General features: G+C 50.3%; 1 protein-coding gene across 1 annotated transcript in view; it reads left to right on the top strand.

Moving 5' to 3' along the window:
- Window positions 1–457: 457 nt before the first annotated feature.
- map3k2 (mitogen-activated protein kinase kinase kinase 2) overlaps window positions 458–11,697 on the top strand; it is a 129,046-nt gene continuing 117,806 nt past the window's right edge. Inside the window, exon 1 of the mRNA XM_085986739.1 lies at window positions 458–676. The gene's annotated coding sequence lies outside the window, so the exon portion shown is untranslated. The remainder of the gene's footprint in view (window positions 677–11,697) is intronic.

The raw sequence follows: 11,697 nt of genomic DNA, 5'->3' as shown, positions 1-11,697 counted from the left end.
TTTGGAGGTTTATTGTCAGGGCCCAGGTCTGACAGACCGACTCCAGCACATCCAGGTTCTGCTGTAGACCCTCCTTAGTTGGTGACAGCAGAACCAGGTCGTCTGCATAGAGGAGGAATTTAACGTTGGATTCATATAGGGTGAGGCCGGGTGCTGTAGATTGTTCAAGTAGTTTTGCCAATTCATTTATCACTCACTCACTCTCTCTCTCTCTCACACACACTCTCACTCTCTCTCTCTCACACACACTCTCACACACTCTCTCTCTTACACACACTCTCACTCTCTCTCACTCTCTCTCTCACTCACTCACTCTCTCTCTCACTCACTCACTCTCTCTCTTACACACTCTCTCTCTCTCTCTCTCACACACTCTCACTCTCTCTCTCACTCTCTCTCTTACACACACTCACTCTCTCTCTCACACACTCTCTCACTCTCACCAGCCTCACTCTGACGCTACCGCACATGCGCACTCCGGGAGCTCCGCCGCGCGAAGGAAAAAAAATTGGTCCAAAAAACTAAATTAAATTAAATTTCCTCCCGGTGCCGAAAACCCCCAAAGCCTGAGAGAGCGAGAGAGCGGAGCCGGAGAGCCGAGTACCGAGACCCCCCGCTCAGCCCCGCTGCTTCAGGACAGCAGGCCGCGGCTTCAGCCTGGATTCACCGGCCTCGGGTAAGTGGCAGCCCGGGGCCTAGAGCACAACACCCGGCAGAGCGCTGGGGGCAGTCCTGGTGGGTACAGGTCTGTCACTGTATAACACTGGGGTACAGTACTGGTGGGTACAGGTCTGTCACTGTATAACACTGAGGTACAGTACTGGTGGGTACAGGTCTGTCACTGTATAACACGGGTAGAGTACTGGTGGGTGCAGGTCTGTCACTGTATAACACGGGGTACAATACTGGTGGGTACATGTCTGTCACTATAACACTGGGGTACAGTACTGGTGGGTACAGGTCTGTCACTGTATAACACTGGGGTACAGTACTGGTGTGCACAGGTCTGTCACTGTATAACAGTGGGGTACAGTACTGGTGGGTACAGGTATGTCAATGTGTAACACGGGTACAGTCCTGGTGGGTACAAGTCTGTCACTGTTTAAAACTGGGGCACAGCACTGGTGGGTACAGGTATGTCAATGTATAACACGGGTACAGTACTGGTCGGTACAGATCTGTCACTGTATAACACTGGGGTACATTACTGGAGGATACACATCTGTCACTGTATAACACTGGGGTACAGTATTGGTGGGTACAGGTCTGTCACTGTATAACACGGGTACAGTATTGGTGGGTACAGGTCTGTCACTGTATAACATGGGTACAGTACTGGTGGGTACAGGTCTGTCACTGTATAACACGGGTACAGTACTGGTGGGCTAGTGTCGGTCGCTGTATAAGACTGGGGTTCAGTACTGGTGGGTACAGGTCTGTCACTGTGTAACACTGGGGTTCAGTACTGGTGGGTACAGGTCTGTCACTGTATAACATGGGTACAGTACTGGTGGGTACAGGTCTGTCACTGTATAACACCGGGGTTCAGTACTGGTGGGTACAGGTCTGTCACTGTATAACACTGGGGTACAGTACGGGTGGGTACAGCTCTGTCACTGTATAACATAGGGGTACAGTACTGGTGGGTACAGGTCTGTCCCTGTATAACACTGGGGTGCAGTACTGGTGGATACAGGTCTGTCACTGTATAACACTGGGGTACAGTAGTGGTGGGTGCAGGTCTGTCACTACAACACTGGGGTACAGTACTGGTGGGTACAGGTGTGTCACTGTATAGCACTGGCGTACAGTACTGGTGGGTACAGGTCTGTTACTGTATAACACTGGGGTACAGTGCTGGTGAGTACATGTCCGTCACTGTATAACATGGGTACAGTACTGGTGTGTACAGGTCTGTCACTGTATAACACTGGGGTACAGTGCATGGGGGTACTGGTCTGCCACTGTATAACACTGGGGTACAGTACTGGTGGGTACAGGTCTGTCACTGTACAACACTGGGATACAGCACTGGTGGGTACAGGTCTGTCGGTGTAAAACACGGGTACAGTACTGGTGGGTACAACTCTGTCCTTGTGTAACACTGGGATACAGTACTGGTGGGTACAGGTCTGTTACTGTATAACACTGGGGTGCAGTACTGGTGGGTACAGATCTGTCACTGTATAACACGGGGTACAGTACTGGTGGGTACAGGTCTGTCCCTGTATATCATGGGTACAGTACTGGTGGGTACACGTCTGCCACTGTTACACAGGTACAGTACTGGTGGGTACAGGTCTGTCAGTGTATAACACTGGCGTGCAGTACTGGTGGGTACAGGTCTGTTACTGTATAACACTGGTACAATACTGGTGAGTACAGGTCTGTCAGTATACAACACGGGTACAGTACTGGTGGGTACAGGTCTGTTACTGTATAACACGGGTAAAGTACTGGTGGGTACAGGTCTGTCGCGGTAAAACACGGGTACAGTACTGGTGGGTACAGCTCTGTCCTTGTGTAACACTGGGATACAGGACAAGTGGGCACATGTCTGTCACTGCACAACACTGAGGTACAGTACTGGTGGGTACAGCTCTGTCCTTGTATAACACTGGGGTACAGTACTGGTGGGTACAGGTCTGTCACTGTATAGCGCTGGGGTACAGTACTGGTGGGTACAGGTCTGTCGCTGTGTAGCACTTCGGTACAGTACTGGTGGGTACAGGTCTGTCACTGTATAACACTGGGGTACAGTACTGGTGGGTACAGGTATGTCAATGTGTAACACGGGTACAGTCCTGGTGGGTACAAGTCTGTCACTGTATAACACTGGGGCACAGCACTGGTGGGTACAGGTATGTCAATGTATAACACTGGGGTACAGTACTGGTGGGTACAGATCTGTCACTGTATAACACGGGTACAGTACTGGAGGGTACACATCTGTCACTGTATAACACTGGGGTACAGTACTGGTGGGTACAGGTCTGTCACTGTATAACACGGGTACAGTACTGGTGGGTACAGGTCTGTCACTGTATAACACTGGGGTACAGTACTGGTGGGCACAGGTCGGTCGCTGTATAAGACTGGGGTTTAGTACTGGTGGGTAGAGGTCAGTCACTGTAACACTGGGGTTCAGTACTGGTGGGTACAGGTCTGTCACTGTATAACATGGGTACAGTACTGGTGGGTACAGGTCTGTCACTATAACACTGGGGTGCAGTACTGGTGGGTACAGGTCTGTCACTATAATACTGGGGTACAGTAGTGGTGGGTGCAGGTCTGTCACTACAACACTGGGGTACAGTACTGGTGGGTACAGGTGTGTCACTGTATAGCACTGGCGTACAGTACTGGTGGGTACAGGTCTGTTACTGTATAACACTGGGGTACAGTACTGGTGAGTACATGTCCGTCACTGTATAACATGGGTACAGTACTGGTGCGTACAGGTCTGTCACTGTATAACACTGGGGTACAGTGCATGGGGGTACTGGTCTGCCACTGTATAACACTGGGGTACAGTACTGGTGGGTACAGGTCTGTCACTGTACAACACTGGGGTACAGCACTGGTGGGTACAGGTCTGTCGCTGTAAAACACGGGTACAGTACTGGTGGGTACAGCACTGTCCTTGTGTAACACTGGGATACAGTACTGGTGGGTACAGGTCTGTTACTGTATAACACTGGGGTGCAGTACTGGTGGGTACAGATCTGTCACTGTATAACACGGGGTACAGTACTGGTGGGTACAGGTCTGTCACTGTATAACACGGGTACAGTACTGGTGGGTACAGGTCCGTTACTGTATAACACTGGGATGCAGTACTGGTGGGTACAGGTCTGTCACTGTATAACACGGGTTCAGTACTGGTGGGTACAGGTCTGTCACGGTATAACGCTGGGGTACAGTACTAGTGGGTACAGGCCTGTCACTGTATAACACTGGGGTACAGTACTGGTGGGTACAGGTCTGTCACTGTATAACACTGGGGTACAGTACTGGTCGTACAGGTCTGTCTGCATAACACGGAGTACAGTTCTGGTGGGTACAGGTCTGTCCCTGTATAACACGGGTACAGTACTGGTGGGTACAGGTCTGCCACTGTTACACAGCTACAGTACTGGTGGGTACAGGTCTGTCACTGTATAACACTGGGGTGCAGTACTGGTGGGTACAGGTCTGTCACGGTATAACACTGGGGTACAGTAGTGGTGGGTGCAGGTCTGTCACTACAACACTGGGGTACAGTACTGGTGGGTACAGGTGTGTCACTGTATAGCACTGGCGTACAGTACTGGTGGGTACAGGTCTGTTACTGTATAACACGGGTACAGTACTGGTGAGTACATGTCCGTCACTGTATAACATGGGTACAGTACTGGTGTGTACAGGTCTGTCACTGTATAACACTGGGGTACAGTGCATGGGGGCACTGGTCTGCCACTGTATAACACTGGGGTACAGTACTGGTGGGTACAGGTCTGTCACTGTACAACACTGGGGTACAGCACTGGTGGGTACAGGCCTGTCGCTGTAAAACACGGGTACAGTACTGGTGGGTACAGCTCTGTCCTTGTGTAACACTGAGATACAGTACTGGTGGGTACAGGTCTGTTACTGTATAACACTGGGGTGCAGTACTGGTGGGTACAGATCTGTCACTGTATAACACGGGGTACAGTACTGGTGGGTACAGGTCTGTTCCTGTATAACATGGGTACAGTACTGGTGTGTACAGGTCTGCCACTGTTACACGGGTACAGTACTGGTGGGTACAGGTCTGTCAGTGTATAACACTGGCGTGCAGTACTGGTGGGTACAGGTCTGTTACTGTATAACACTGGTACAGTACTGGTGGGTACAGGTCTGTCGCTGTATAACACGGGCACAGTACTGGTGGGTACAGCTCTGTCCTTGTATAACACTGGGGCACAGTACTGGTGGGTACAGGTCTGTCACTGTATAGCACTGGGGTACAGTACTCGTGGGTACAGGTCTGTCATTGTATAACACTGGGGAACAGTACTGGTGGGTACAGGTCTGTCACTGTACAACACTGGGTACAGTACTGGTGGGTACCGGTCTGTCGCTGTATAACACGAGCACAGTACTGGTGGGTACTGGTCTGCCCTTGTATAACACTTGGGCACAGTACTGCTGGCACAGGTCTGTCACTGTAGAACATGGGTACAGTACTGGTGAGTACAGGTCTGTCACTGTATAACACTGGGGTACAGTACTGGTGGGCACAGGTCTGTCACTGTAGAACATGGGTACAGTACTGGTGAGTACAGGTCTGTCACTGTATAACACGGGTACATTACTGCTGGGTACAGGTCTGTCACTGTCCAACACGGGTACAGTACTGGTGGGTACAGGTCTGTCACTATAACACGGGTACAGTACTGGTGGGTACAGGTCTGTCCTTGTATAACACTGGGGTACAGTACTGGTGGGCACAGGTCTGTCACTGTAGAACACGGGTACAGTACTGGTGGGTACAGGTCTGTCATTGTATAACACTGGGGTACAGTACTGGTGGGTACAGGTCTGTCACTGTGTAACATGGGTACAGTTCTGGGGGGTACTGGTCTGTCGCTGTGTTAACACTGGGGAACAGTACTGGTGGGTACAGGTCTGTCACTGTACAACACTGGGGTACAGTACTGGTGGGTACCGGTCTGTCGCTGTATAACACGGGCACAGTACTGGTGGGTACTGGTCTGCCCTTGTATAACACTTGGGCACAGTACTGGTGGCACAGGTCTGTCACTAGAACATGGGTACAGTACTGGTGAGTACAGGTCTGTCACTGTATAACGGGTACAGTACTGGTGAGTACAGGTCTGTCACTATAATACGGGGTACAGTACTGGTGGGTACAGGTCTGTCCCTGTATAACGGGTACAGTACTGGTGGGTACAGGTCTGCCACTGTTACACGGCTACAGTACTGGTGGGTACAGGTCTGTCACTGTATTACACTGGGGTACAGTACTGGTGGGTACAGGTCTGTCACTGTATAACACTGGGGTACAGTACTGGTGGGTACAGGTCTTTCACTGTATTACACTGGGGTGCAGTACTGGTGGTACAGGCCTGTCACTGTGTAACACGGGTACAGTACTGGTGGGTACAAGACTGTCACTGTATAACACTGGGGTACAGTACTGGTGGGTACAGGTCTGTCCCTGTATAACACTGGGGCACAGTACTGGTGGGTACAGGTCTGTCACTGTATAACATGGGTACAGTTCTGGGGGGTTCAGGTCTGTCACTGTATAACACTGGGATGCAGTACTGGTGGGTACAGGTCTCTCACTGTATAACACGGGTTCAGTACTGGTGGGTACAGGTCTGTCACTGTATAACATGGGTACAGTACTGGTGGGTACAGGTCCGTCACTGTATAACATGGGTACAGTACTGGTGGGTACAGCTCTGTCCTTGTGTAACACTGAGATACAGTACTGGTGGGTACAGGTCTGTTACTGTATAACACTGGGGTGCAGTACTGGTGGGTACAGATCTGTCACTGTATAACACGGGGTACAGTACTGGTGGGTACAGGTCTGTTCCTGTATAACATGGGTACAGTACTGGTGTGTACAGGTCTGCCACTGTTACACGGGTACAGTACTGGTGGGTACAGGTCTGTCAGTGTATAACACTGGCGTGCAGTACTGGTGGGTACAGGTCTGTTACTGTATAACACTGGTACAGTACTGGTGGGTACAGGTCTGTCGCTGTATAACACGGGCACAGTACTGGTGGGTACAGCTCTGTCCTTGTATAACACTGGGGCACAGTACTGGTGGGTACAGGTCTGTCACTGTATAGCACTGGGGTACAGTACTCGTGGGTACAGGTCTGTCATTGTATAACACTGGGGAACAGTACTGGTGGGTACAGGTCTGTCACTGTACAACACTGGGTACAGTACTGGTGGGTACCGGTCTGTCGCTGTATAACACGAGCACAGTACTGGTGGGTACTGGTCTGCCCTTGTATAACACTTGGGCACAGTACTGCTGGCACAGGTCTGTCACTGTAGAACATGGGTACAGTACTGGTGAGTACAGGTCTGTCACTGTATAACACTGGGGTACAGTACTGGTGGGCACAGGTCTGTCACTGTAGAACATGGGTACAGTACTGGTGAGTACAGGTCTGTCACTGTATAACACGGGTACATTACTGCTGGGTACAGGTCTGTCACTGTCCAACACGGGTACAGTACTGGTGGGTACAGGTCTGTCACTATAACACGGGTACAGTACTGGTGGGTACAGGTCTGTCCTTGTATAACACTGGGGTACAGTACTGGTGGGCACAGGTCTGTCACTGTAGAACACGGGTACAGTACTGGTGGGTACAGGTCTGTCATTGTATAACACTGGGGTACAGTACTGGTGGGTACAGGTCTGTCACTGTGTAACATGGGTACAGTTCTGGGGGGTACTGGTCTGTCGCTGTGTTAACACTGGGGAACAGTACTGGTGGGTACAGGTCTGTCACTGTACAACACTGGGGTACAGTACTGGTGGGTACCGGTCTGTCGCTGTATAACACGGGCACAGTACTGGTGGGTACTGGTCTGCCCTTGTATAACACTTGGGCACAGTACTGGTGGCACAGGTCTGTCACTAGAACATGGGTACAGTACTGGTGAGTACAGGTCTGTCACTGTATAACGGGTACAGTACTGGTGAGTACAGGTCTGTCACTATAATACGGGGTACAGTACTGGTGGGTACAGGTCTGTCCCTGTATAACGGGTACAGTACTGGTGGGTACAGGTCTGCCACTGTTACACGGCTACAGTACTGGTGGGTACAGGTCTGTCACTGTATTACACTGGGGTACAGTACTGGTGGGTACAGGTCTGTCACTGTATAACACTGGGGTACAGTACTGGTGGGTACAGGTCTTTCACTGTATTACACTGGGGTGCAGTACTGGTGGTACAGGCCTGTCACTGTGTAACACGGGTACAGTACTGGTGGGTACAAGACTGTCACTGTATAACACTGGGGTACAGTACTGGTGGGTACAGGTCTGTCCCTGTATAACACTGGGGCACAGTACTGGTGGGTACAGGTCTGTCACTGTATAACATGGGTACAGTTCTGGGGGGTTCAGGTCTGTCACTGTATAACACTGGGATGCAGTACTGGTGGGTACAGGTCTCTCACTGTATAACACGGGTTCAGTACTGGTGGGTACAGGTCTGTCACTGTATAACATGGGTACAGTACTGGTGGGTACAGGTCCGTCACTGTATAACATGGGTACAGTACTGGTGGGTACAGCTCTGTCCTTGTGTAACACTGAGATACAGTACTGGTGGGTACAGGTCTGTTACTGTATAACATGGGTACAGTTCTGGGGGGTTCAGGTCTGTCACTGTATAACACTGGGATGCAGTACTGGTGGGTACAGGTCTCTCACTGTATAACACGGGTTCAGTACTGGTGGGTACAGGTCTGTCACTGTATAACACGGGTACAGTACTGGTGGGTACAGGTCCGTTACTGTATAACACTGGGATGCAGTACTGGTGGGTACAGGTCTGTCACTATAACACTGGGGTACAGTGCTGGTGGGTACAGATCTGTCACTGTATAACACTGGGGTACAGTACTGGTGGGTACAGGTCTGTCACTGTATAACACTGGGGTACAGTACTGGTGGGTACAGGTCTGTCACTATAACACTGGGTACAGTGCTGGTGGGTACAGATCTGTCACTGTATAACACTGGGGTACAGTACTGGTGGGTACAGGTCTGTCACTGTACAACACTGGGGTACAGTACTGGTGGGTACAGGTCTGTCGCTGTATAACACGGGCACAGTACTGGTGGGTACTTGTCTGTCCTTGTATAACACTGGGGTACAGCACTGGTGGGTACAGGTCTGTCACTGTATGACACTGGGGCACAGTACTGGTGGGCACAGGTCTGTCACTGTAGAACACGGGTACAGTACTGGTGAGTACAGGTCTGTCACTATAATACGGGTTACAGTACTGGTGGGTACAGGTCTGTCCCTGCATAACGGGTACAGTACTGGTGGGTACAGGTCTGCCACTGTTACACGGCTACAGTACTGGTGGGTACAGGTCTGTCACTGTTACACTGTGGTACAGTACTGGTGGGTACAGATCTTTCACTATAACACTGGGGTGCAGTACTGGTGGGTATAGGTCTGTCAATACAATACAATACAATACAAATCACTTTATTGGCATGATAAGGTACATCTTATGTTGCCAAAGCATCAAAATACATTTATGGTTGAACACATAAACGCGGTTCCATTCATACAGTGTATAAACAGGTATATCCCTGAGTTTATAAATATATTTTCGCCTTGTTTATATATACTCTTGTCTTAGTTTACTGGTTGTCCCTCTGTTCATGGCAAGCTGTAACATAGTGTGCCGCCAGTGTTACACAGCTTCTCTCCTCCCCCAGTAGGAATGGGAGTTTTTGGTTGTCAGTCAGATTTCTGAATTCTGAAGTCTGTCACTGTGTAACACTGGGGTACAGTACTGGTGGTACAGGTCTGTCGCTGTGTAACACGGGTATAGTACTGGTGGGTACAAGACTGTCACTGTATAACACTGGGGTACAGTACTGGTGGGTACAGATCTGTCACTGTATAACGGGTACAGTACTGGTGGGTACAGGTCTGTTCGTGTATAACACGAGTACAGTACTGGTGGGTACAGGTGTGTCCCTGTATAACACTGGGGTGCAGTACTGCTGGATACAGCTCTATCCCTGTATAACACTGGGGTACAGTACTGGTGGTTACAGGCCTGTTACTTTATAACACTGGCATACAGTACTGGTGGGTACAGGTCTGTCCCTGTATGACACTGGGGTACAGTACTGCTGGGTTCAGGTCTGTCACTGTATAACACTGCGGTACAGTACTGGTGGGTACAGGTCTGTCACTGTACAACACGGGTACAGTACTGGTGGGTACAGGTCTGTTACTGTATAACACGGGTACAGTACTGGTGGGTACAAGTCTGTCACTGTGCAACACTGGGGCACAGTACTGGTGGGTACACGTATTTCAATGTGTAACACTGGGGTACAGTACTGGTGGGTACAGATCTGTCACTGTACAACACGGGTACAGTACTGGTGAGTACAGGTCTGTCACTGTACAACACGGGTACAGTACTGGTGGGTACAGGTCCGTTACTGTATAACACTGGGGTAAAGTACCGGAGGGGGGTACTGCTCTGTCACTGCATAACACTGGGGTACAGTACTGGTGGGGACAAGTCTGTCACTGTGCAACACTGGGGCACAGTGCTGGTGGGTACACATATGTCAATGTGTAACACTGGGGTACAGTACTGGTGGGGACAAGTCTGTCACTGTGCAACACTGGGGCACAGTACTGGTGGGTACAAATATGTCACTGTATAAGACTGGGGTACAGTACTGGTGGGTACAGGTCTGTCACTGTATAACACGGGGTACAGTACTGGTGGGTACAGTTCTGTTCATGTTTGACGCTGAGGTACAGTACTGGTGGGCACAGGTCTGTCACTGTATAACACTGGGGTTCTGTACTGGTGGGCACAGGTCTGTCACTGTAGAACACGGGTACAGTACTGGTGAGTACAGGTCTGTCACTGTATAATACTGGGGTACAGTACTGGTGGGTACAGGTCTGTCACTGTATAACACGGGTACAGTACTGGTGAGTACAGGTCTGTCACTGCATAACACTGGGGTACAGTACTGGTGGTACAGGTCTGTCACTGTGTAACACGGGTACAGTACTGGTGGGTACAAGACTGTCACTGTATAACACTGGGGTACAGTACTGGTGGGTACAGGTTTGTCACTGTATAACACTGGGGTGCAGTACTGACGGGTACATGTTTGTCACTGTATAAAACTGGGGTACAGTACTGCTGGATACAGCTCTGTCCCTGGATAACACTGGGGTACAGTACTGGTGGTTACAAGCCTGTTACTGTATAACACGGGTACAGTACTGGTGGGTACAGGTCTGTCCCTGTATAACACTGGGGTACAGTACTGGTGGTTACAGGCCTGTTATTTTATAACACTGGGATACAGTACTGGTGGGTACAGGTCTGTCCCTGTATGACACTGGGGTACAGTACTGGTGGGTTCAGGTCTGTCACTGTACAACACGGGTACAGTACTGGTGGGTACAAGTCTGTTACTGTATAACACGGGTACAGTACTGGTGGGTACAGGTCCGTTACTGTATAACACTGGGATGCAGTACTGCTGGGTACAGGTCTGTCACTGTATAACACGGGTTCAGTACTGGTGGGTACAGGTCTGTCACGGTATAACGCTGGGGTACAGTACTGGTGGGTACAGGTCTGTCACTGTATAACACTGGGGTACAGTACTGGTGGGTACAGGTCTGTCACTGTATAACACTGGGGTACAGTACTGGTGGGTACAGGTCTGTCGCTGTATAACACTGGGGTACAGTACTGGTGGGTACAGGTCTGTCACTGTATAACACTGGGGTACAGTACTGGTCGTACAGGTCTGTCTGTATAACGGAGTACAGTACTGGTGGGTACAGGTCTGTCCCTGTATAACACTGGGGTACAGTACTGGTGGGTACACATATGTCAGTGTGTAACACTGGGGTACAGTACTGGTGGGT

Source organism: Somniosus microcephalus, chromosome 4 (genome assembly GCF_052327205.1).
Source record: "Somniosus microcephalus isolate GS21.2 chromosome 4, FLI_Smic_1.0, whole genome shotgun sequence".
NCBI lineage: Eukaryota > Metazoa > Chordata > Chondrichthyes > Squaliformes > Somniosidae > Somniosus > Somniosus microcephalus.
Note: the sequence above shows the minus strand (reverse complement) of the source record. Positions and strands in the feature narration are given on the sequence as shown.